The sequence below is a fragment of the Sarcophilus harrisii genome, chromosome 1 (assembly GCF_902635505.1).
Source record: "Sarcophilus harrisii chromosome 1, mSarHar1.11, whole genome shotgun sequence".
Classification (NCBI taxonomy): Eukaryota; Metazoa; Chordata; class Mammalia; order Dasyuromorphia; family Dasyuridae; genus Sarcophilus; species Sarcophilus harrisii.
In genome coordinates this window covers 439589332-439616189 of record NC_045426.1, presented here as the reverse complement: position 1 = coordinate 439616189, position 26858 = coordinate 439589332, and the positions used below count along the sequence as shown (strand labels likewise).

Sequence of the window (26858 nt, the reverse complement as noted above, 5' to 3'; positions counted from 1 at the left end):
GCAAAGATAGTTTTCACCATTCACCCTTGCAAAACCTTGTGTTACAAATTTTTCTCCTTCCTTTCCCTCTACTCACTTCTGCTAAACAGTAAGGGATCCAATATATTTTAAACATATATAAATTTTCTATACATATTTCCACATTCATCGTGCTGCACAAGAAAAATTCAATCAAAAAGGGAAAAAATTGAGAAAGAAAAAAAGCAAGCAAACAACAAAAATGGTGAAAATACTATGTTGTGATCTACATTCAGTTTCAGTAGTCCTTCTCCTAGATGCAGATAGTTCTCTCCATCACATCTATGGGAATTGGCCTGAATCACCTCATTGCTGAAAAGAACCACATCCATCAGAATTGATCATCGCATATTATTATTGTTGCTGTATACAATGTTCTCTTGGTTCTACTCATTTCACTTAGCATTGGTTCATGTAAATCTATCCAAGCCTTTCTTAAATTATCCTGCTGGTCATTTCTTATAGAATAATAATATTCTATTATATTTATATACTGTAACTTATTCAGCCATTCTCCAACTGATGAGTATCCATTCAGTTTCCAGTTCTTTCCTATTACAAAAAGAGCTGCAACAAACATTTTTGCACATGTAGATCTTTTTTCCCTTTTCATGACCTCTTTGAGATACAGACTCAGTAGAGACACTGCTGGATTGAAGAATATGCAGTTTGATAGGTCTTTGGACGTACAAGAACCAAGTTTTTCATAGCTGATCATTGCAATTCTTGTTGTTATTATGTACAATCTATTCCTGGTTCTATTTGTTTTGCTTCCCATCAAATTCATGTAAATCTTTTCAGGTCTTTCTAAAATCAGCTTGTTCATCATTTTTATAGAATAATAGTGTTCCTTTACTTTTCTATACCATAATTTATTCAATATATGAAGTCTAGTTGTTTATTTCCCAGTGATATGATCAAGTCATCATAACTTACTTGACAAGTTTCAGGTACATTTAAAAGTTTAATTATATTTATATGGTTTGAAATGTTGATTATCCTCAGGAATTTTTGTGTGGAAAACCATTTATCATGCTGTTTTAATCCCCTATCCAAGCATCACATAAATATGCTTAAATGGAAAAAATATTTTTCATTTTTAGGATGAGAGAAAGAAGGAAGAAAAATATTTGATTCTGATAGTAAGCCTATGGGGCAGGAAGAAGAGGTGTTACCATTTCCTATTTTTAAAATGATGAAACTAAGGTTCAAAGAAATTAAATAACTTGTATATTTACACAGACTATCAGGGATAGAACCAGACTTAGAATTCAAATGGTGTAAATGGAGGCAAAGAAGGTAGAGAATTCAAAATTTATAATATCGGCTGTTCCACAAAGTCAGGATGGTGTTTCAGTTTGTGGTGATATATTTAATCCATAATAAGTCATTTACATAGACTGGACATTTGTAAAAAAAACATATTCATTCCAAGTCAGTGTAAGTTCCACACTTCTTTAAACCCCCATCTGCTCTAGGTTTCAAGTGACACACTAACACATGGGGTGAGAAGCTTATTACAAATACAATGACTATTTAGCAGTTCTTGGTAAAGAAAAATCAACTTGATTATTCTATTTCATGTATTATAAACCTCTTGTTATTATAGTTCTACATTTAGAAATATTTGGTTGCTAATAACTTCAGGCTATGTACATAATTGAAAAGCCTTATGCAAATAGAATTACAAATTAAATATATAAAAATCCTAATGTTGACTTATACTCCTCTACACACCTTAATTCATACCCAGTGCATGAATGGGTTCTTTAACAAGCTATATGTTTAGAGGAGGACTATATCATTAATTAAAAAAAAAAAAGCCTTTTCCTGTTCTTTGAGCTTAAGAGGATGAAAGAAACATGTCTTCTTGATATGTATAGTAAATAACATTGGTTGCTTGTATTCAACTATTCCCTATTTAAATGATTCTTACATAAAAGAGGGATTAAATCTCCTTTTTAAAAAAAATTCTATTTATTTATTTTATTATACCTTTTTATATTTACAAGTTTATATGCATGGGTAATTTTACAAATTGATAATTTCCAAAACTTTTGTTCCAATTTTTCCCCTCCTTCCCCCCATACCCTCCCCCAGATGGCAGATTGACCAATACATTTTAAATATGTTAAAGTATACATTAAATACAATATAAGTATACATGTCCAAACAGTTATTTTGTTGTACAAAAAGAATCAGACTTTGAAATAGTGTACCATTAGCCTGTGAAGGAAATCAAAAATGCAGGTGGACAAAAATATAGGGATTGGGAATTCTATGTAATGATTCATAGTCATCTCCCAGAATTCTTTCGCTGGGTGTAGCTGGTTCAGTTCATTACTGTTCTATTGGAACTGATTTGGTTTATCTCATTGATGGAGAGGGCCACATCCATCAGAATTGACCATCATATAGTATTGTTGTTGAAGTATATAATGATCTCCTGGCCCTGCTCGTTTCACTCAGCATCAGTTCATCTAAGTCTCTCTAGTCCTTTCTGAAATCATCCTGCTGGTCATTTCTTACCGAACAATAATATTCCATAATATTCATATACCACAATTTATTCAGCCATTCTCCAATTGATGGGCATCCACTCAGTTTCCAGTTTCTGGCCACTACAAAGAGACCTGCCACAAACATTCATGCACATACAGGTCCCTTTCCCTTCTTTAAGATTTCTTTGGGATATTAGCCCAGTAGAAACACTGCTAGATCAAAGAGTATGCACAGTTTGATAACTTTTTGAGCATAGTTCCAAATTGCTCTCCAGAATGGCTGGATGTATTCACAATTCCACCAACCATGTATTAGTGTCCCTGCTAAACCTCTTTCTTCATGGAAGAATAGAATAATGATGAAAATATGTAGGATATATCAAAACCAGTGCATTTTTAAGTAAGCAGGGTTTAAGATAGTATTAAACCTTTGGGGACACATTGTTTGGGAAGGCATCTTTTGGCTAAATATAAGGAAAAGCATCAAAACAATTAGAGTGATCCAAAGAGGAGTTATGAAACAAATGATATAATGCAAATAAAGGATTTTGCAGCCTTAAAATGCTACGTATGTTACATACCAGTGATGATGATGGTGATGACAATGAATATCCTAATCACTGGAAGTTTTCAAGCTTGCGATGAGTAATTAGTCACCTGGGGAGATGTCATGGTATAGAACTGTAGATTTTTGATCAATTGAATTAAAGAACCTTTGAGGACCTTTCCAACTCTGAGATCTCATAATTTTATGATTTAATCCTTCTCAAGAGTATCTGTTATATATTTGTTGAAGTCTTAGTTCCTTAAAAGGCACATATAAAGAAAGAGGTAACAATAGAGATTACTGTTTGTTATAGAAAATATTTCATGTCTTTCAAATTCCATCTGTTAACTTTCAAAATTCATTTCTAAATCCTTTTAGGATGATTTTTCTTGGTGGATCTCTTCTTAGGCTTCTAAAAAGTTTATTTTACCTTCTACTTTTTTGTTATTTTATAAGACAACATGTAATGTTCAGGCTAGCTTTCTGAAGGTCCTCCTGAAGAGCTTGTTCTCAGCAGATTAGACAACAAAAGAATGGACAAAAATAGAATCCAAAATCTTTATTGATTCTTACACAGTCTGTGTCTGTCATAGTCTGACCCAGTCTCAGTCTGACCCAGTTTCATCCAGCAGTCTGTTAGTCTGCCAGTCTCAACCAGTCTCCCTCTCAGTCTGACTTTGTTCCCAGTTTAAATACCCTATTATAATTTCGTCATTAGAGTATACTGAATATGTGTGAACTAGAGAACCATTACATCACCATACTAAGTAGTAAGTATATATGTGAACTAGAGAACCATTATATCATCATTTCCACTGATATACTTCTCCAGAGTTATGGCTCTCTACAACAGCATTTTTATGTTGATGCCTTTCCCTTTATTTCTTTTCCATTCAACCAATCAATCAATCAACAGAAAACATATATTTAGTGCCTACTATGTGTCTGGCACTAAGCACTGGGCATACAAACATAAAGAATGAAACAATTCATACTTATAAAGAATTTTCATTATAATGGGAGGGATAGAAAGGACATACATAAGTATATAAATGAACACTACCACTTTTGTATCATATATTCATCTTATTTTTGTTCTTTTTTTTCTATTTTTGTACTAATTTTGATTTTTCCTCTAAAAAGTCATGATCTGACTGTACATAGTTAACTCAGAATCACCTTTCACATCAGTAAATTAGTTTTTTGCTTGAAATATAACAAATTTCATTTTTTGTAATGGTAAATGTATTTGTATATGCATGTATGTAGTTCAGTCAATCAAAAAATTTTATTAATACCTGTTATAGACCAGGACAGGATTATGGGATGTGAAGTTTAAAAAATGAATTTATATTTGCTTATGTATTTGTATTTGCATATGCATATGTATAATTTAGTCAATCAATACATTTTATTTAGTATCTTTTATAGATCAGGAACAGAATTATGAAATGTGAAGATAAAAAAATAAATTGATTTTTTTCCTCAAGGAGCTTAAATTCATTTAGAAAAGACAGCATGTATATCTATAAGAACATATAAAATACAAAATAAATACAAAATATTTTTTGTAGGACTCAGGAACAATCTCTGGATTATCAGGGAAGGTCTCCTGTAATCTGCTCTCTAGAATAACTATTCAATATGCAACAAATTGGCTTTCAACTTAAATTTTTTCCTTTCCTGCTCATTCCATCTTCTGACCTGGATACTTCCTAAAGAAATAGCATCCTTGGCTTTCATTTCCAACACTGGCTATAATTTCACTCGTTCTTTATAACTCATTAATCAAGGTGGAGGAATTGGAATATTCTTTGTTCCTCATTGTTATTTCCAGGTCTCCCCACCCCCCCCTATTTTTGTTACTTAGTAACATCTCCTAATTTGAAATTTATGGATTCCATATCTACCACCTAAACATCCTGGTACCTATTTACAAATTTCCAGTATGCTCCTATTCTTTCATTAATGAGATCAGTACTTGGCTTACAGCTTTTCTCTTTTCCCAACTTCTGCCTTATATACTAAAGGACTTCACCATGCATACTAATGTTTACTTTAAAAGTTTAACTTCCTAATTCTTCAATTTACTCAGTTTTCAGGACCTATTTTCCCATCCCAGTTCAGCTACATGCAATAATGGTGCTAGCCTTGATTTTCCACCCACACAATCACACTACGATCATGTTAAGAATGCTAAAAATTAGCACCCTTACATGATTACAATATATTAGCATTCTACCTCTCTCTACTTTGTCCACATTGTGACCTCAAATCCCTCAAACCTTCAGGTCTCTCTGAGACTATCACACCTATGCTAGCTATATCCTCTAAATTTCCTCATTTTGACCCCTTAGTGAACTAGTTAAATTTTACATTGTCCTTTTCTCGAGTCCCTTGTCTTATCATATCTTCAGTTGTACCCTGCCAAACCTTACCCTTGGATCTCTCCCAGCATTCACTTCCTTCATTTCTATGCACATGCTGTAGAATGAAAATGAACAAAAATATGCAGCTATCCTAATTGAGTCCACCAAAAATCTATGTTACATGACCTTAACTGATCCCTTACTGCTATTTGGCAACACTTTTATACCTCCTTAATTAATTAATTAATTAATCTCACTCATCACCATGACTCTCTGAAGCTTTTTCCATCCTTCCTCAAATCACCTTCATCTTTCAACTAAAACTGCTGTCTACAATATTACTAATGACCTCTTAATTTCCAAATACAGTGTCCCTTTTTCAGTTCTCTCCTAATTTTTCTGCAGCATTTGAGACTACTGATCACCCTCTTCTCCTTGATACTTACCTTCTCCTTAGGTTTTCAGGACACTAATTTCCTGGTTTTCTTCCTACACATTTGGCCACTCTTCAGTCTTCTTTGCTGGATCTTCATTCAGGTCGTGGGCACCCATCATGGATGTTCCCTCTCCTGGTTGCTCCTCTATTCCCTTTCTGTACTATTCCATTTATTATTCCTATCAATTTCCATGGATTGAATTATCATCTTGGTGCTGATGATGCTTTAATCTATTTAACCAGCCATAACCTCTTTGCTGACCTCCAGTCTCACCTTTCCAGATGCCTTTCTAGAACTAAGATGTCTTATAGAAATCTTCAAGTCAACTTGTTTTTCTTCCCAAACTTCTCCCCTTCCAAACTCCCCTACTACTGTCAAGGGAACCAGTATCCTCCTGTTCCCCTAGATTTGCAACCATCTTCAATTCCCCACACTCTCATCCCCCCCATATCCAATCTGGAGGCAAATCCTATTGATTTACCTTTGTAACAATTCAAATTATCCCTCTTTGCTCCTCTGATATTGCCTCTTCTCAAGTGCAGGCACTCATCTCCTTACACCTGAACAATTAAAATTGTCTTCAGGTTGATCTCCCTGCCACAAGTTTCTCCTTACTTCAGTCCATCCTTCACTAAGCCGTCAAAGTGATTTAACTAAAGGGTAGGTCTAATCATATTAATTCCCTACTTAATAAGCTCCAATGGCTCCCTATCACCTTCAAGATCAAGTATATAATCCTGTTAGGCATCCAAAGCCCTAAATAATCTGACTCTATTCCCACCTTTCCAGTATTCTTATACCTTTGCCCTGTTCTTTGTGACCCAGGGACTGACTTCCTTGCTGTTTTTTGAACAGCACACTTCAACTTTGAACTGAAGATATTCATTAGTGCTCTCCCTTCTTATTTCTGCCTCCTGGCTTCTCTAGAGTTCTTTTAAGTCCTATCTAAAATCCCACCTTCTAAAAAAGCTTTTCCTCATCCCTCTTAATTCTAGTACTTTTCCTTTGTTTATCCTGTATGTTTCTTGGTTGTACATAGTTTATTGCATATTGACTCTTCCATTAGATTATGAACTCCTAAAGGGTAAAGACTGAGTGTCTTTTTCCTATCTTTGGATTTCCAATACTTGTGCCTGGTGCTTAATAAATGTTTATTAACTAACCGATTCTAAAAGACAGCACCTTTATCTGAACTTTGAGGGAAACTAGTTTAATCTAAGAGATGAAAATGAAAAGACAGTGCATCCCAGATGTGGGGGGCATAGTCTATGAAAATAGGAGATGAACAAGTGAATAATGAATGAATGTGTAAGAACATTTAATTAAGTATTTATAATAGTCCAAATATTTTACTGTCTTCTGGGGATACAAAGGATAAAAAAGAGACATTATCTCCCTTCAATGAGTATATATTTTAACAGAAGACAATACATATAGGGGAGAAGTCAGTAGAGAAAATAATTTGTTCTGGTTCCAGTGTGGAGAGTGCTGATCTAGTTGGTGAGGTATAGGTCATTGTTGGAAGACAGATGGCCTGGAGATAGTCTGGAGGGATAGTTGTATATGGATAGGATGTATAACCTAAACACAGCCTGGCATTTAGGGCCAGTCACTAAATATGGCTGGCTAAATGTGGAAGTAACAATCTGAGAATTACCAATCAACCATATTGGACCATAGAGTGGAAGCTTCAAGATGAAAGAATTAAATTCTTCTTTAGACACAGGAACATGGATTTAGGAAAAGAATGACAGTCCAGGTCTCAGGTATTGAGTATGAATAATGGCAAGAAAGCAAATTTAACTGTACCATAAAATTATTAAGGTGAGTAATGTGCAAAAAGTCTGAAAAGGAAGGTGGGCAAATACTGTGAAGAGGTTTATATACTAAATAAGATAGGGTTTGTATTTCATCCTAAAGATATGTGAAGATTATGGTTATGTGAAGATGGATTGGAGGAGAGGAGAGAGGTTTGAACTAGGAAGACCAATTAGAAGGCCATTGCAGTAATGCAAGCCATCTGAGTGGAGAGAAGTAGATAAAAGCAAAAGCTGTCATAGAGTTAGCATCAAAAGAAAAGACCATTCACTAGATATATGGAGTACCTGAGAGCAAAGAGTTTGCTTGGTTCTGGAGTTTTGATCCTGGATGATTAAAAGGCTGGTCTTGTCTTGACCAAAAGAGTGAGGTTAAAGAGAGAAATGATTTGAGAAGAAAGATACAAGTTCTATTTTGAATATAAATTTAAGATGACTAATTTTAAATGTCCAATAAGTAGTATGGAATTGATGCTCAAGAGAGAAATTAGGGCTGAATATATTGGTCTAGAAGCCATCTAGATAAATCTGGAACATGCTAGGTGCATTCATGGTCGTGTTGCCAAAGTTTTGGTTATTCAGATCTAACTCCTTTCCCTATTTTCTCTGGCCATGCATTTGCTTAATTATTTAATTACTTAGCTACTTGGGGATTATAGTATAGAGTTTTGCCATCAGCTATTGAATATTCTCCTACATAAGCCTCCTACATACCTCTTGATATGACTTGAAATATGCTAAAAATTGACCACAGTAGGCATTCCCCATCATCTCTGCTACAAGAATCCATTCCCAACATTTGGAAACTTATTTTTCTTTGTGCTCCTAAACTAGACATACTCTTTTCAGCAATTAAAAAGAGGGCTATCCGTAATTGAGAAGTTTAAAAATAAGGACATTTTATGAGATTCTCTTACTTGCTTTAATGCTTTTATTTTAGTGTCAAATATTTCTCTAAATTAGATATTGTGGGAAGACCCAGAATTTGTCCTAAAAAGGAAAAAAAGAAAACTTATATACCATACTTACTTATCTAAAAGAGGTTCATTAATAGATATTCCTTGCAGCTGGCTAGACATAAGAGTGGAATGCTGTTGACCTATAAGTCTGTGTCCAGTTTCAGGGGTGTTGTAGTTTGTTGTGGTGGTGGGGCAGGTCTAACTATGGCTTCCCATCTTACATATCTTCCAGGAAAAGTTTCATCTTTAACCTGTGTTAGAGGCAATCCCTTCTTTTCAGATATGCCAGGAAGGTGTGATAGAAAACAAAATATTCTTTGATACTTAGTGTTTCAGATCTATGCTTTAGGATCTTTTAGTATGTTAATTAGTTTAAGGAAATTGTAATAGGAAATTGGAATGTTTTACAATTGACTCAAGGTTAGCTAACAAGGGGAGTTTTATCTATGATGCCAGTTGCTATGGAGATGTTTGGACCCAAAAGGATCCATAGTATGAAGCTATAATTGGAAAAAAAGAGGGAGAAGCATTTTAAGCTTGTTTTAGGGGAAAAAAACAAAAGAAAACAAGAAAAAATTGATACTTGTAAGACAGTAGCCAATTGATGTGACAATGAATCTTCCTAGGGAATTTTGGCTCTTTAATGAATTGACCAGTGCTTACAGAATGGTATTAGATATTCTTTCAGAATGAGGATTTAATGCTTTGTGGAATTGCTGGTAGCTTTTTCACACTTGAGATTCCAAGTATGAATGCTATTTCAGATTATATAGGAAAGAGAATCAATTTCCAATGAGCAATGATACTGATGAGGAGAAATTTTAATTAACATTACTCTATAGAAATTTATTTAAGCTTGTATATATTTTCTCCATATGTTCTAGTAAGCAAAATCAATTTATTTACTTTTCCTAGGATGAAGAAGGCTATTTGCAATTACAAAATTTAGAAAAAGAAACATATCTTAATACATTTAATAAGAAAGGGTAATAGTAACAATAATCAAGGTACTATGAAATGAATAAAGCAATCATAATTTAACAAGTGCTCCAATAAATTCTTATTATTTTCCCTCTCCTACATAGTTCTTTGGTTTGTTTTGCTATGCTATCATAGTAAAACAAACCAAAAAACTATTAGATAAATGCAGAATTAGCATTATTGTGATTAGTCCCTCTTTCTTCCTTTCTTCCCCAACCAATAGAAGGGGAAAAAGAATAACAAAAAAAGATTAGACAAGTCTGAGAAGCTGATTGAGGGTTCCTTGGCAACTGCTCTGAAGAAACACAGGATTGGAGAAGGTGCTGGAATTGACTCCACTTGGAACATAGCATACTCATGTCTCTAGAGTCCTCTCCCTATTTCCATTCTGCTTTTTTCTGTCTACTTTTTAGTTGTAGCATTCCAAGACTCCACAAAGATCTCCCTGTTCAATAAGAGGAATCTCATTTCACACTTTACTCCTTCTGGTTGCAGTGGTAATACTGTTTAAATGAAGGTGCCTTCTACTTCCCACATAGCCTCATTAATCCCTTGCATTTCAGTCATTTCTGGGAAACATCAGAAAAGCCCTGTTTTATATGCAATATATATTGCAGAATCACAAGATCTCAGAGTTCATTCTTGCAAGCCTTCTCTCATCAAGAGATCCTTCTACAACATCCTTGTTTTTTTTTTTTTTTTAGCCCAACTTCTTATGAACATCTCAAGCTTGATGTCTCATAGAAAACTGAAGTCTTATATGTCCAAACTGAACACATTATCTCCCCCTCTTCCCCCAAATCCCCACTGGCATATTTGACTATATGAAGACTGTATGACATTAAAAATTCCATCAATTGTTATTTTTCTTTGGAAGAAATATGACTGTGGATGGGATTAAAAAATTTTCTGAAAACCAGAAACACAAATGTGTGCATAAATTGTATATCAAGTCTCTTTGTTGTCTTAGAATACCCTCAAAGAACACTCTATTTCTTAGAAAGCTTTATCCCAGAGAGAAGATTCTGGGAAGATGGCAGAAAACTTTTGGCTCTCCAAATTCACTTAACAGGGGCGGAGCCAAGATGGCGGAGAAGACATATGCGACTTTCTAAGCTCTTTTCTTACCCTCTTTATCAATACTATATCGAGCCTCAAAAATAGTCTTGACTGCTACAATTCGTAAAGATAAGAAGTAGAACAACTCACCGGCCAAAGAAAATCTGCAGTCTCACCAAAAAAAGGTTGGTTCCGGGGCCAGGGGGGAGATCAGTGCAGACAGGGAGAGAAATTAGGTTCTGAGGAGAGTCTCAAACCGAAAGTGAAAGCACAGATCTCAGCACAAGCGCGCAGCCCCAACCCCCAGTACAGGGCTTTTCCTTGGGGCAGTTGGGATCCTGCACGGCAGGAGGACACAGCCCAGGTTAGCCTCCAATCTGCGCAGAGGGGAGCTCAGCTTGGGGCCATAGAGCTTTTCCAGGGCCGATTTGCATTAGGCAGAGGCGCTGGGCAGAGTTTGCACGGTCTGCAGTCAGCTGCTAATACTCACAGTCCCACTAGAGGCTCCCGCCTGGGGCAGTGGCACTTTCACCCCTTAGTCTTTAGCCGAGGGCAATCGCTAACCCACACAGCCCAACTGGGCACTTGGATAGCTCGGCCAGTGCTGAATCCACTTCCTGTTGGGGGAAGGGAAGACTCTCACTCAGAGCACTCCCATACCTCGGAGCTGGAAATCCGTTTACATCTCTCCCTGCTCTGCAGAGGAAGCTGATAACCCCCTTGCCTAGGAGACATACCCTAAAGGCTTTAAAACATGAATAAAAAGATGAAAAGAACGATTGACAGCTTCTATGCAGAAAAAGAGCAGGTCAGCAAACCTGAGGAGACCTCAAACAGCAAAAATGCATCAGACTGTCCTCCTTTACATGATGCTCTCATAGAAGAGACCATTAAAAGTCTCAAAAGAGAGTAAGAAGATAAATGGGGAAAGGAAAGAGAAGCCTTACAAGAGAGCAACAACTTCCTGAAATACGAATTGGAAAAGTTAAAAAATTCCCAGGAAGTGCAGGGAAACAAAATTGGTGAATGGGAAAAAATAAAGAATTCACTAGAAAGTAGGATTTGTGAATTGGAAAAGACAAAGAACTTGCAGGAAAGTAGGATCTGTGAATTGGAAAAAGAAAATAATTCACTAAAAAAAAAATTAGTGAAATGTAAAAAAATTCCACAGACCAAAACAATTCATTTAAAAACTCAATTGGACATTTACAGAAAGAAGTAAAAAAGGCTAATGAAGAAAATAATTCTTTAAAAATTAGAACTGAACAAATAGAAACTAATGATTCATTGAGACAGCAAGAATCAGTCAAGCAAAAACCAAAAAATGACAAACTGGAAAAAACCATGAATTATCTACTTGCAAAAATGACAAACTTGGAAAATATATCTAGGAGAGATAATCTGAGGATTATTGGACTTTCTGAAAACTATGATGAAAAAAAGAGCCTAGATACTATTTTACAAGAAATCATCAAAGAGAACTGCCCAGATGTAATAGAATCAGAAGGTAAAATAGGCATTGAAAGAATTCATCGAACACCTTCTGAAAGAAACCCTAAAATAAAAACCCCAAGGAATATTGTGGCAAAATTTCAGAACTATCAGATTAAGGAAAAAATTTTACAAGCAGCCAAAAAAAAACCATTTAAATACCGAGGTGCCACAATAAGGATCACCCAAGATCTGGCTGCCTCTACATTAAAGGAAAGAAGGGCCTGGAATATGATATTCCGAAAGGCACAAGAACTTGGGATGCAGCCAAGAATAAACATCCAGTTTGTTGAGATTTTCTTCCGGAAGAAGATGGACATTTAATGAAACAATGAATTCCAATTGTTTCGAAGAAAACCAGAACTAAAAAAAATTTGATCTCCAACCATAGAACTCAAGAATGCAGAAAAGGTAAAAAAAATTTTGAGAATTGTATTTTTTGGGATATACAAAAAGAAAATGTATAATTTGATTGATGATATAATATAAAAAAGGGAAGAGATATGGAAAGGGAGATGGCAGAAAATGGGAAGGAGGGAAAAAAGAGGGAACCAATCCCAAAAAGAGGCAAAGGAAACTTATCATATCTGAGGGAATTTAGAGGGGGGGAGGAAATTTGGTGAATCTTACTCATCAGAGTTGGCTTAAAGAAAAAATAATTGACATTTGTTTTAGAGAAAAATTTTTCTCCTCATTAAAACAGGTAGAGGAAAAGGAAAAGAAAAAAGGTTAAGGGAAGGAAGGGAAAAGACTCAAAGGGGAGGAGGATTATAAAGAGGGAAGCACGTGATACAAGAGGGGTACATAAGTTTAAAAGGGGGAAAGAGGGTTGGGGAGGCAAGAATAATAAAGCATAATTTTAAATTAGGATAAGGAAAAAGATTTAGTAATTCTAACCAAATGTGAATATGAACTCCCCAAAAGAGGAGGCAGATAGGACTGATAAAAAGTCAGAACCCTAAATATGTTGTTTACAAGAAACACAAAAGCAGGGAGATAATAAGAGTAAAGGGGTGGCTGAGCAAATCTATTATGCCAGATGAAGTCAAAAAGAAGTCCTTATCTCGATCAAGCAAAAGTAAAAAATTGATCTAATTAAAAGAGATAAGGAAGGAAACTACATCCTGCAAAGGGATAAAAACGAAGAATATCAATATTAAATATATAACAATGGTATATCCAACCCTCCTAAAGGAGAATTAAGAGGTTGCAAGAAGAAATAGACAACAAAATTGTAAAGTAGGAGATCTCATTGCACCTCAGAATTAGAAAACAAACCACAAAAACAAAAAGAAAGAAATTAAAAGAAGTAAAAGAATATTAGAAAATTAGGTATGTTGGATCTTTGGAGAAAATTGAATGGAGATAGAAGGAATTTACTTTCCAGCTTTATGGAACCTATTAAAATTGACCATATTTAGGACAAAAGACCTAAATTAAATGCAAGAAAGGAAATAGTAAAAGCTTTTTTTCAGATCATGATGCAATAAAACTACATTCAACAAAAAGTTGGGGAAATAGACCAAAAAAGTAATTGAAACAAACAATCTATCTTAAAGAATGATTGGTGAAGGCAAATTATAGAACAATTAATAATTTCACTCAAGATAATGACAATGATGAGACATCATAAAAATTTGTGGGATGCACAAAGGGTTTAAAAAGAGGGAATTTTATATCCTTAGAGGCATTGAATAAAAAACAGAAAAAAGATTAATGAATTGGGCTTGGAAAAAAAAACTAAAAAAAGACCAAAATTAAAAACCCCAATCAAATACTAAATTGGAAATTTAAAATTAAAAGGAGAAATTAAAAATATTGAAAGTAAAAAACATTGAACTAATTAAAAACTAAGAGTTGGTTCTATGAAAAAAATAAAATAGATGCCTTTGGTAAATCTGATTAGAAAAGGAGAGGGAAAAGAAATTATAGTCTTAAAAATGAAAAAGGAGAACTTTCCACCAATGAAGAGGAAATTAGAGAAATAATAAGGGTTATTTTGTCAACTTATGCCAATAAATTTGATAACCTAATGAAATGGATACTACTAAAAAATATAGACTTCCCAGACTAACAGAGGAGGAAGTAATTTTAATAGTCCCATTTCAGAAAAAGAAATAGAACAGGCAATTAAACAACCCCCAAGAAAAATCCCAGGACCAGATGGATTTCATGGGAATTTTACCAAACATTTAAAGAACAATTGGGCCCCAATGCTATAAAATTATTTGATAAAATAGGGAATGAAGGAGTCCTACCAAATTCCTTCTATGACACAGACATGGTACTATACCTAAACCGGTAGGCTGAAAAAGAGAAAGAAAATTATAAAACTCCCCAAAGAATATTGATCAAAATCAAATAAGATATAAAAAAGACTCGAAAATCATCCCAAGATAATACACTAATCAAGTAGGATTTATACCAGGAATGGGGTTTTTCAATATTAGGAAAACTATCAATATAATTGGCCATGTTAATAACCAAATTAAAAAAACCATATTCCTTCCAAGATGCAGAAAAAGCATTTGATAAAACCAACATCCATTCCTATTAAAAACACTTGAGAGTATAGGAAAAATGGACTTTTCCAAAAATAACAGCACTAAAACCATCATAACATCATATGAATGGAGACAAACTGCAACCATTCCCAATAAGATCTGGAGGAAACAAGGTTGCCCCTTACACAAGTTTATTTAATATTGCATTAGAAACCTAGCTTTAAAAAGAGTTAGAAAGAGATTAAAGGGTAAGAATAGGCAATGAGGAAACCAAATTATCTCTTTGCCGGACATGATGGTATACTTTAGAGAACCCCAGAGATTCTCTAAAAGTTATTAGAAATAATCCACAATTTAGAAAGTTGTTGGTTATAAAAAAAACCCTAAGTATAGATTTTATATCACTAACAAAACCAAAATTGTTAAAAGAGAAATTCCATTTGTAACTATAAATATAAAATATTTAGGAATCATCTTCCAAGGAAAACGAAACTTTATGAGCAAAATTAAGACCACTTTTCACACAAATTAAGTCTGATCAACCAATTGAAAAAATATTAAATGCTTTGGATAAAGGGGAGCAAATATAATAAAAGACAATATCACCAAACTAATCTATTTATTTAGGATACCAAGAGAGTCCCAAAAACTATTTTAATGACCTAGAAAAAAACAAAAAGTTCATATGGAAAAAAAAAGGTCAAGAATTTAAGGAATTAAGAAAAAAATCAAATGAAGGTGGCTTAGTGTACCAGATCTAAAATTATTATAGAGCAGCAGTTACCAACACTATTTGGATTGGCAAGGAAAGATTAGTTGATCAGTGGAATAGATTAGGTTCTAAAAAACAGTCAACAAATAAAACCTAGTCTTTGACAAACCCAAAGATCCCACCTTTTGGGATAAGAACTTACTGTTTGATAAAATTGTGGGAAAATTGGAACAATATGGGAAAAAACTAGGATTGATCCATTTAACACCCAACCAAGATAAGGTCAAATGGGTTCAAGGACCAGGAAAAGAATGAAATTATTAATAAATTGAGGAACACAGGATATTTACCTTCCCAGACCTGTGGAAGGGAAGGTTTTATGACCAAAAGAACTAAGATCATTACGATCAAAAATAGAAAATTTGATTATAAAACTGAAAAGTTTTTGACAAACAAACAATGCAGAAAGATTAAAGAAGCAATAAACTGGGAAAATATTTTTACAGTCAAAGGTTTAAAAGGTCACCAAAAAATAGAGAATTAACCTAATTTATAAAAAATCGCCATTCTCCAATTGAAAATGGTCAAAGGATATGAACAGGTTCCTCAGATGAAGAAATTGAAACTATTTCTAGTCATATGAAAAGATGCTCCAAGTCATTTTAATCAGAAATGCAAATTAAGACAACCTTAAGATAAATCACACACCTGCGATTGGCAAGATGAAGGAAAAATAATGATGATTGTTGGAGGGGATGCGGGAAAACTGGGACATTGATGCATTGTTGGTGGAGTTGTGAACGAATCCAACCATTTTGGAGAGTAGTTTGGAACTATGCTCAAAAAGTTATCAAACTGTGCATACCCTTTGATCCAGCAGTGTTACTACTGGGATTATATCCCAAAGAGATTATAAAGAAGGGAAAGGGACCTGTATGTGCAGGAATGTTTGTGGCAGCCCTTTTTGTAGTGGCTAAAAACTGGAAACTGAATGGATGTCCATCAGTTGGAGAATGGCTGAATAAATTGTGGTATATGAATATTATGGAATATTACTGTTCTATAAGAAATGACCAACAGGATGATTTCAGAAAGGCCTGGAGAGACTTACACGAACTGATGCTGAGTGAAATGAGCAGGACCAGGAGATCATTATATACTTCAACAACAATACTATCTGATTACCAGTTCTGATGGACCAGGCCATCCTCAGCAACGAGATCAACCAAATCATTTCCAATGGAGCAGTAATGAACTGAACCAGCTATGCCCAGAAAAAGAACTCTGGGAGATGACTAAAAACCATTACATTGAATTCCCAATCCCTATATTTATGCCCACCTGCATTTTTGATTTCCTTCACAAGCTAATTGTACAATATTTCAGAGTCTGATTCTTTTTGTACAGCAAAATAACGTTTTAGTCATGTATACTTATTATGTATCTAATTTATCTTTTAATATATTTAACATCTACTGGTCATCCTGCCATCTAGGGGAGGGGGTGGGGGGGTAAGAAGTGAAAAATTGGAACAAGAGGTTTGGCAATTGTTAATGCTGTAAAGTTACCCATGCATATATCCTGTAAATAAAAGGCTATTAAATAAATAAAAAAAAGAAATTAAAAAAAACAAACAAACAAATTCACTTAACAACAAAAACTATAACAACTAGAACCACAACCACAATAGCATCAGACAGAATATCACCTCTGAGGTGATGTAGAGCAGCAGAAATGAACAAAATGAATAAAAGGGATAAATAGTTGTTTTCCTAGGACAATGTGAGAAGTCCACAGTTAGAATTTCATCTCCAGGAACAGAGGTTTAGACTGAGTGAAGTACAAATACTTCCATGACAATTGCCAAAACAAAACAAACAAACAAAAAAAAGAAGTCCTGGGGACTTCTGGATTGGGAGACATCCTTGGCTTTAGAGACTTTTATCTCATGGACTATGTGGGGGATCTGATAGCTGAGTAGGATAAAACTGAAGAACCTTCTACTTTGGAAGGATGACAAGTACAGTGCTGACTAGATCTGTCCCAGACTGTGGCTGCCAGCAAGAAGGAACTAGCACACATTTTATGGGTGTAGTAGCTGACTATGGGCACTTGCTAGGAAGCAGAATCCTTGGTTTTAATATCGGGGCAGAGAATAATTAATATATACATACATACATACATAATATAGTTAAATACATAAATAAACAAACAAATAAATAATATAGTTTGCAGCCATCCAAGGGACTGCAGGAAGCAAGATCATTTGTGGGACAGTGTGGTTAGGGGCTCTTGCTATGGTTTAAGAGAAGAGAGGAGAGACTTTGCCCTACTTCTTGCAGCTAAAGTCCACTTGGATCTTGATGGTACTTCCATCATGGTCTCGCTTTATTCCATGTTTTGGTTCTTAGGCAGTGATGGGGGCCTGGAGTCTAATCTCAGCTTTCTCTCCTTGGCAGAGCTTTGGGCTGCAGACAGTCTTTTTATTTCCCTTTCTTCCATTCCATCCTTCTCTTCCCAGAAACCCAACTATCTATAGAGAGTCTACATGAGAACTGCTTGGGAATCTTTGCCAGTTCATCACTAGGAGCAGAATATTCCCTTTTGGCATTTTTGTATTATCTGCATAACTTCCACAAACTCTGTCATGGCAATCAGAATTCTGGATATCTATGTAGAGAAATATTTAGATGATCCCAGTATTTCATGGCATCTTTGTCAGATGTGCCTACTATTGAGCATACTATAGGTATGCCTTCTAGGCAAGAATTGGAATGTATCATTGGGCTTTCAGTTATGATGATTTCCTGGAGGATCCCATACTGATAATTTCACCTACATTTGACATGTGCAGTAAGGTTCTAGGGAAGAAGCTAGTCATCTCAAATTGGAAGTACCAACAACTTTTCAAGGTTGAGGAAGAAGAAAATGATTTCTCTATAATCTCCGCAGCTTCCAATAACCATATGAATAAGGTTCCAGTGGTGAAGGCCAAGGATATTATGTCATCATAAATTTTCTAATTATAAAACAGGCCCAAGAGAACATCCAGTTCTTTAAGCATCAGGCAGGGTTGAGAGATACACTCTCCATAAAGGCCTCACTACAGAAGAAGCTAAGTACCACCATATGATAAAGGCAGTCCATAAATTGAAGTTACAAGATGGAGACATGGCAAGAGAAGATAGATTGTTTCAGCCCAGTCCACTCCAGGTAGTACACCTGATTCTTCTCCCAAGCAAAAGTTCAGAGGCTGATTTATTCATAAATTTTCCACTCCCTTACCTGGTCTAGATGTCAACACAAATCCTCACTGAAAGATAGAACCCTTTTGGACCAAAAATCTTTTATAAGTCTGACTTGGGTCCTACAGAGATACTCAAAAGTATCATCAATAGAGCTCATCTGGTTTCAGTCAACTAGAAATGCAGTAGATGCAACAGTTTTCAAGCCACTGAAGATGACTCTTCCAGTAATGGAAGGAAAAAAACCAATGTCTATGAACTTATAATCTCAAACTAATGGACATGAATGTGTTGATTCCTATAGGGTTCTAAAGCTCACTTTTCATATAAGCAAAGTTGCTTTCCTTGGTGAACCACTGTTATATAGAGAGAATATTTTAGATTTTTCTTCCTTCCCCACCCATCTTGCACTTAATATAGGAAATATGTCATCCATTTATAATTCTGCTAAGGATAATATTCCTGGGGAGGTACTGATTGTTTCTTTAAATATTTATAGGAAAGCTTGAATCTTCCTAATGCAGGACAACCTATTCTGTAATACCTTAAAATTGGTCTGAATAACTTCTTCAAGTTAAGTAAACCACAGTCAATTATTGTTCTATAGAAATATTGTAGCATGCAAGGAAAATAATTAAAATCTAGTAGACTTTGTTCAATATATTTATCTAAGATAAATTTGTTTGGTGATCCTTTTTTTTTTTTTTTTGATAAACAACATTCCTCTTTTCCATCTTCATTGCTGGAACTAACAACTTCTTCTTAGAGAACACTATTTGTTACTCTAGAACTTGTTCTAGAGTACTGGAACTGACCAAAACTGGAAGATTTGATCTGCTCTGCCCTATTGGAGGACTTTTCTTATCAAAAACACTTAACAGACCCAAATAGTAAGGATTATAGTCTGTCAGTGAATGGCAAAATCATTGCTGCCTCCAGTATATGAATAAAGGATCTTTGTTCACTTTAGCAATAGGTGGCACACTAAGCTCATAGAGACTAATAACTGATTCTGTTAAATTCTTGAGAGATTCTATGCAATGTTTTTGTAGAAGAACAGCTGAAGTCACTTACTTTTTAAAAACTTGAAAAGTCAAGGAACCTCAGTAGACTCTTCAGTGATCTAAGGTAAATCATCCTGTGACTTTAAACACTCTCCCTAAGCATTGGTGTGAATCCTTTCTTATTAGAAAAAGTTTAGATGCTAGGAGACATAAAAGCTTTTCTCTTTGAGAATGTAAAAAGCAAACAAAAAAGTGTAGAGAGTAGAGCCCAAGGTTGAACCCCAGGACAAACCTCAGAAAATAACAGTAAGAAGAATCTGAGGCATGGAACATTATTCCCCATACTTTGGTAGTAGAACTTAATTATGCTAATAGCTGCTAAAAATAAATAAAATTAAATTAAAATGAGTAAACAAAGGATAAAGAACATAACATTTTATAGCTTTTTTGGAGATGAAGAAGATCTGGTTTCATATTCAGAAGAAGATAATGGAACAATTTTTCAGTGAAAAACATAAGATGGGTCCAAACATAGAAAGAGTTTTTAGAAAGGACTTTGGGAGGGTGGGGTGGTTGGAACCAAGATGAGAGTAGGAGAGAGAGAGGAGAGTAAACACATCTTTATCTGAGCTTCTCCTGGTATCCCTCAGAGCAATACAAGATCAAGCCTCTGAACTGGCTTTGGAGTGACATACCCTACAAATATTTGGAATGTAACAAATTTCCAGCAAAAGATACTTGACAGAGTTCAGATCCAGGGAGTGCCAGGATCCAGGGCATTGTAGCACCCAGGAATCTACTGGGAGGCCTTTAGGCTACTCTGTCCTGGTTATAAGACAGTGGATAAGCAGATAAGCTCTGAGACATCCAAAGCAAATACAAAAAGCAAATAGTGAGCCTCTGAAAAACAAGGGACCTGGTCCCTTCTACCCAGCACGAGAAGTCAGTCAGCAGCAACAGCTCCAGGGCAACCTAAAGCAGTTGTCACCTCTTTGCCCTAAGAGTAGACCTCAGCCTTTAAAGATGAGCAAAAAAGATATCTGGTCATAGATAGCTTTTATGGAGAAAGAGAAGAACAGACCTCAAACCCTAAGGATCCTAAAGCAAATCATCTCCAGATGAAGCCCCAAAGGGTGATATAAGTTGGTCCCCATTTCACAAGGCTCTCTTGGAAGAATTAAGAAAGGATTTTAAAGGATAGTTAGGAAAAAATGGGGAAAGTAAATGAGAACTTTATAGGAGAGTTTGGAAAAGGAAGCACTTTTGAGTTTCTTAAGAAGAAAACTCCTTAAAAATAGATTTGATGAAATAGAAAATACATATAACTCTTTACAAAATAAATAGGAAAAAGAAACTAATTCATTGAAAAAGGACTTTAAAAATCAGAGATTGAGAAAAATTAGAAAAAAGAAATCTAAGAGAATCAAGAAACTTATGAAAAGAAAATTATCTAACTTGAAATAAAATCCAAAAATATATGGAAAAATAATTCTCTGAAAACTAAAATTGAGTAAAAGGAAGTAAATGATATTCTGACACATCAAGAAGTAATAAAAAATCAAAAGATTAATAAATAGAATATAAAACATCTCATCAAAAACAATTGGAGAAATAATATAATAATAGTTGGAATACTTGAAAATTACAATATAAAAAGAACTTGATACAATATTACAAGAAATTAACCTGGGAAATTGTCTTGAAGTTCTGGAACAAGAAGATCAAGCAGAAATAGAAAACACCCAAAGATCACCACCTAAAAGAAATCCCAAGGGAGAAACATGCAGGAATGTCATTATCAAGTTTCAGGAAAAAATATTGGAAGCATCAAGAAAAAAAGTTAAATATCATGAAGCTACAGTAAGAATTACAAATAGGCAGTTACTGCTTTGAAGGACTATAATTCTTGGAATACTATATATTTGATAAAACAAAAGAGCTGGGGTTATGACCAGAGGCAACTTAACCAGCACAGTTAGCTATAATCCTGAAAGGGAAAAATAATATTTAATGAACTAAGAGACTTTCAGGTATTTGTGACAAAACAGTAGAACTTAAGGAAATTTTGAACATATATAATGCAGGAGAAATATATGATAACATTAAAGGCCAATTATAAGGCCAAATTGTGTACTCCTTATAGGTAAAAATATAATTAGTAGGCTTATGACTATAATCATTATTTGGATAATTTGAAAAAAGTTTGGACTAAGCTATATATGATAAGATAATTCTAAGAAAATAAAACTGTATAGGGAGAGATAAAAAGTAGTAATTATCTCATACCAACAAGGCATAAAAGGAATAATTGATACAGAAGAAGGTATAAAAGTGTTCTAAATACAGAAAGAAATAAGAGGAAATCTTGGAGGAATGGGTAAGTTAAGGAATAGGAGAGCAAGGTAGCAGGTAGAGATAAAGCAGATGAGTCAGCAGAGATGACAATAGGGTGAGAAGTATAGTGAGAAAAAATAGGAAGAAAGAAAACATACAATAAGTAATTATAATTTAGATGTGAATGGAATGAATTTACACATAAAATGGAAACTGAGAGCAGATTAAATTTTGAATTCAGCAGTATGTTGCTTTCAGAAAATGCTATAAAAATGTGAGATACACAAAAAGGTAAAATAAAGATCAGGAGTAGAATTTATTATGTAAAAAAGGGGGTAATAATCATGATCTCAAAGTTAAAGCTAAGATAGATTTAATCAAAAGAGAAAAATTAGGGAGACTATACTATGTATCAGTGTAGAGGGCTGAAACTCTTAAGTCATTGCACTGAGGTCGGTTCAAGCATTTAGAGCTAATTACTGATTGGACATGTGCTTGAGGAATGGCCCTTCCCATTACCCTGTACTGGCTCAATAATTGGTGTATACAGGGAATTGTAGGAGGGACTAGGAGGTAGAATAAGATTAGCCAGAGTCACTTTGGTGGTGGATGAGGAAGAAGGAGGTTGTGGAGATCCTGCTTCCATCTCTTTCACTTCTACCCCTAAAGACCAAGAATAAAGACTAAGGACTTTCGCTTATCCTCACTCTGGTTGATTCTAAGGTATCCTGGGTGCTAACATGGTCATCACATATCAGCAATATTATTTACTATTGTTTTAGACCATTTAAGATGACTCGATGGTATGAATACCTGAGTGTATACCTATCAGAACAGACACAGGAACTAGATAAACATAAACATAAAACATTTTATGCAAATAAGGTCAGATCTAAATAATTGAAGTAATATTTATTCTTCATGGATAGGTAAACCTAATATAATAAAAATGTGAATTTTACCTAATTTATAAATTTAATCAATGCTATCCCAATTAAATTACTAAAAGATTATCTTACTGAGTTAGGAAAAAAAAATAACAAAGTTCATATAGAAGAACAAAAGATCATGGACTTCAAAGAAATCAGGGGAAAAAGATGTAAAGGAATCAGATTCAGCAGTATCAAACTTTAAAAAACATTATAAAGTAAAAGTATTATTCAGGTATCAAATTGATAATTTTGAATATTTTAAATTAAAAATTTCTTACATAAATAAAATCTACGTATCCAAGAATAAAAAGAATGCAGAAAATTGGTGGAAAAACTTTTACCGACAATCTCTCAAGATTGGATGTGATTGGTTTGGAATATTGCTATGGTGTAAGAAATGAGGAGCTAATTGATTTAGAAAAACACAGGAAAACTTAGACTTATAAAGGAAGATGCTATCCACCATCAGAGAAACAGATGACAAGTGGTTATAGGTATGGTACAGTCTTACATATATGTGTAGTATGAGTATATGTATGTTTATATCTGTCTGTTTTTATGTGTATGTGTGTGTGTGTGTGTGTGTGTGTGTGTGTTTAATTGCATCCTTTTGTAGGGAAAAAGTGGGTTTTGAGGGAAAAGGGGAAAAATAAAGTTAAAAGCACACAGTGGAAAACAAAAGAAAACCTACAGAGAAGCAAAGAAAAGCTAGGCAGCTTTGAAAACAGTGTGTAGTATTTATTATATTTTCTTGAAATGGATATTTATTGCTTTCTATTGAATGTTGTCTTATGTTCTGCTGTGTAATATGACAATTTTTTTCCTTTTTTTTCTTGTTTTGTATTTAAGTTTAAAATAAATAATAAAATTTAATAAAAAAAAAAAAGAAAGAAAAAGAAAAGAAAGCCTTATCTTCAAGATGAGATCCCCAGGATAATTGCTTTAACTTCCCTTTTGAGTTTTTATTTTTCATTCTTTGACCATCTTAAAAACCTTGAGCAATGGTTCACAAGATTATGCTATATTAAATTTGATAAGAAGCTAAAGAAAATTTCAAACTCAGATGAATGAATGAATGAGTGAATGAAAAAGCATTATTAAGAGCTTACTATAGACAAAGCATTGTACTTGGAAAACTTCACAAAGACCTTTTTTCCTCTGAATTGACATGCCTTAGTTATACAAATTGGATTTAATATATTTATTAATTTTCATATTCTCTCAGTATTTTCCACGGGCCATTTCCCCACATAACTGGCCAGATCTATTTGTTTTTCCACCTTCTGAAGAGTTTCCTTTGTGTTCTTAAAAATCTTGCTTGATAAGTCACACTTCATTAGTCATATACTTTCTCATAGAAGCTTTTCCTTTGTTTTCTAATGAAATACATCCACAAAATCTAAAATTGTTTTGAAAAACAAGACATTTTCACAGAAGCAGATTTAGGGTCTAAATGTGTTTTTGTCCCTTGTCTCTCAGGCTGAAATTAGACACAACTACCCCTGTTTCTATAATTAAATGAAAGACCCCATGTATAGCTTTTCTTCCTGAAATGCACCATGATGTCTCCTGGGATTTAGAAGTTGATTGTTGATTCAAGCAGAAAGAAAACCTGCCAACATATTGATAATTACTTTTTATTTCCTGGCAAAGTCTTAGGGAAATATAATCAATGTTTACATGAGAAGATACAGAGCAGAGTTGACCCCATTGGACTTCTCTTTTATGTGTCCTATTCAATTGGCAGCATCATTACCATTCAAGGTGTCCTTGATTATGATTACCAAAATGAAAAAAAAAATCAGTGTTCATTTAATTCTGAGGAAAAACTGTATGGTATAGGTACCTTGTATACCTTTAGGTTTACATATCAAATGGTTGGATGAACCCCACAACAAAGTTGCTTCCTCTATGAAAAGGGCACCTAATTGGGAATTCTGACAAACTATGCTGGAAATTAGTCCCCTTACTTGTACCAAAAGTCTTTGACTAAAAAGTTTGTACCTTGTCTTTTCACAAAAGAAATTAATCACCTACAGATGATTATGAAAAATGTTTTGAAGAATTTCTTTGATTCATAATATTTAGTAATATTCTGGGACCCTTTGTCCTAAAGTGCCAGGAGTAACAGTGTCCCATAAAATACTGTTTCCACTCTGGCCCAATGGCTATCATCTAAAGGATTCAATCTCTGTGGAGAAGGATCCTTCCATCTTCATCAGCACTCCTACTAATTACTGCCCAATTGCTGCTAATAAAATTATAATATCAAGATCCCTAGAGACAGCAGAAATCCCTAGAGCTAACCACTCTGATTTCATCCTTGCCCAGCAACTAATATTTAAGAAAGGAACCTTTGTGTTGCCATAGCTACTGAAGACTTATAAAAGAAAGTTCTTAATTCCCAAATCCTTAGTGCCGTCATATAGTTCAACATAAGAAACAGTGACAGTGGAAATGATATCAAAGAACTAGTATTACTATCTACTTTTGGTAAGAACAATTGTATTTCTCCTTTTGACTGGCAATTGAAATCTCCTTCCTGCCTTTAAAATGTGAGCTTATTGTCCAAAGGGACTCTCCTTTTAATTTGTATCTCTAGCACTTATGACAGTGCTTTGTGTATAGTAAGCACTAAATAAAGTTTTTTTTTTAATTATTGATCCATTAATTCAAGAGAGTAAAAGGAAAATAACTTTTGATAAATGTATGTTAATTGAATTCTTTATGCTGTTTTCAAAATGGGGCTTGGGCCTGACCCTAAAGTATATATGACTAAACAGTTAGAGAATGGGAAGATGAGTCAAATCCTCCTCTGCTTTGGTAGAAATCATGGGACTTATTTTCATCATAATGACACCTACCCTTACCTTTCAACCATCTGTCATTCTATTCTCTCTTCTCCCCTGCTAGCTATATGTTAGACTGTCAAGGCAATGCTAGCCTAATTTCTACTTAGGCATTTATAAAAGTAGCCTCACCCCTCCAAAACACCCAGCTTTTTTCCCCAGATCACTCTGTCTATAATGAAGTTCCCCTCTGAGCCTCTTTTTTGTTTGGTGTGAGTTTCACAGAATGAGTTAGCATGGGTGACTTTTGAGTTGCATCTCTTGATATCTTTCCCCTCAAACCCATCTTACTTTAGACTTTCCCTGTTATTTCTATAGTCAATTGTACTCTTATCATTTTTGGTACCCCATGTTCATAATTTTGTGTTATCATCCGTTCCTCATTCTTATTTTGCAAAGTGCTTAGTATGGTACCCAGAAAATAAAAGATTTCCCATTCTGCATATGCCATCAGCTGCCAAACACTGTCATTGATTCCTCTGTAATATCGCTTGTTCTTGAACTCTAGTTCAAGCCCTCTATCAGATTTTTACAATAGCCTCCTAAATGGTCTCCTTAACTTTAATGTATCTACTTCCAATTCATCCTCCAAGTAAGTGACAAAGTGATTTTCCTAATGTATAGGTCAATCTCTTCAGTTTCTTCAGCTGGAAAATTGTGGGAATGTTGGTCAAAAAAAAAACCAATGACATCATAGGTGATGCCTTGATTTGCACAGTCATCAATCTCATTTTCTCTTCCAGAGTCATCGAAGTCCAATGGCAAGACAAAAGTAAAGATGACTAATGATGGCCCAGAGTGCAGTGGATGACTTTGGAGTCTTTGCTGTCTGACCAAGCTCTAAGCAATTCATAGAATTTGCTACAGCTCCCTTTCTGGACATTGGAATAAATTGTTCCCATTTGCCCCTTCTGCTGGGGATGTCTTCACATGTTTGGTGTAGACATCCCCCTAACTCGCCAATGAGTTTGAAGACTGTCCAGTTACCCTCAACCTGGTTTAGCCCATCTACCAATATGGTTTTATTGAGGTATGGTAGTGTGTATGCTGAAGTTTCTTGGAACCATAGGTGAAAGTTGGGTGATACGAGGATATCAAA

General features: G+C 34.6%; 1 pseudogene; it reads left to right on the top strand.

Annotated features, from left to right (window-relative positions):
• LOC105749298 overlaps positions 1 to 19335 on the top strand; it is a 41544-nt pseudogene extending 22209 nt beyond the window's left edge.
• The last annotated feature ends 7523 nt before the right edge of the window (positions 19336 to 26858 follow it).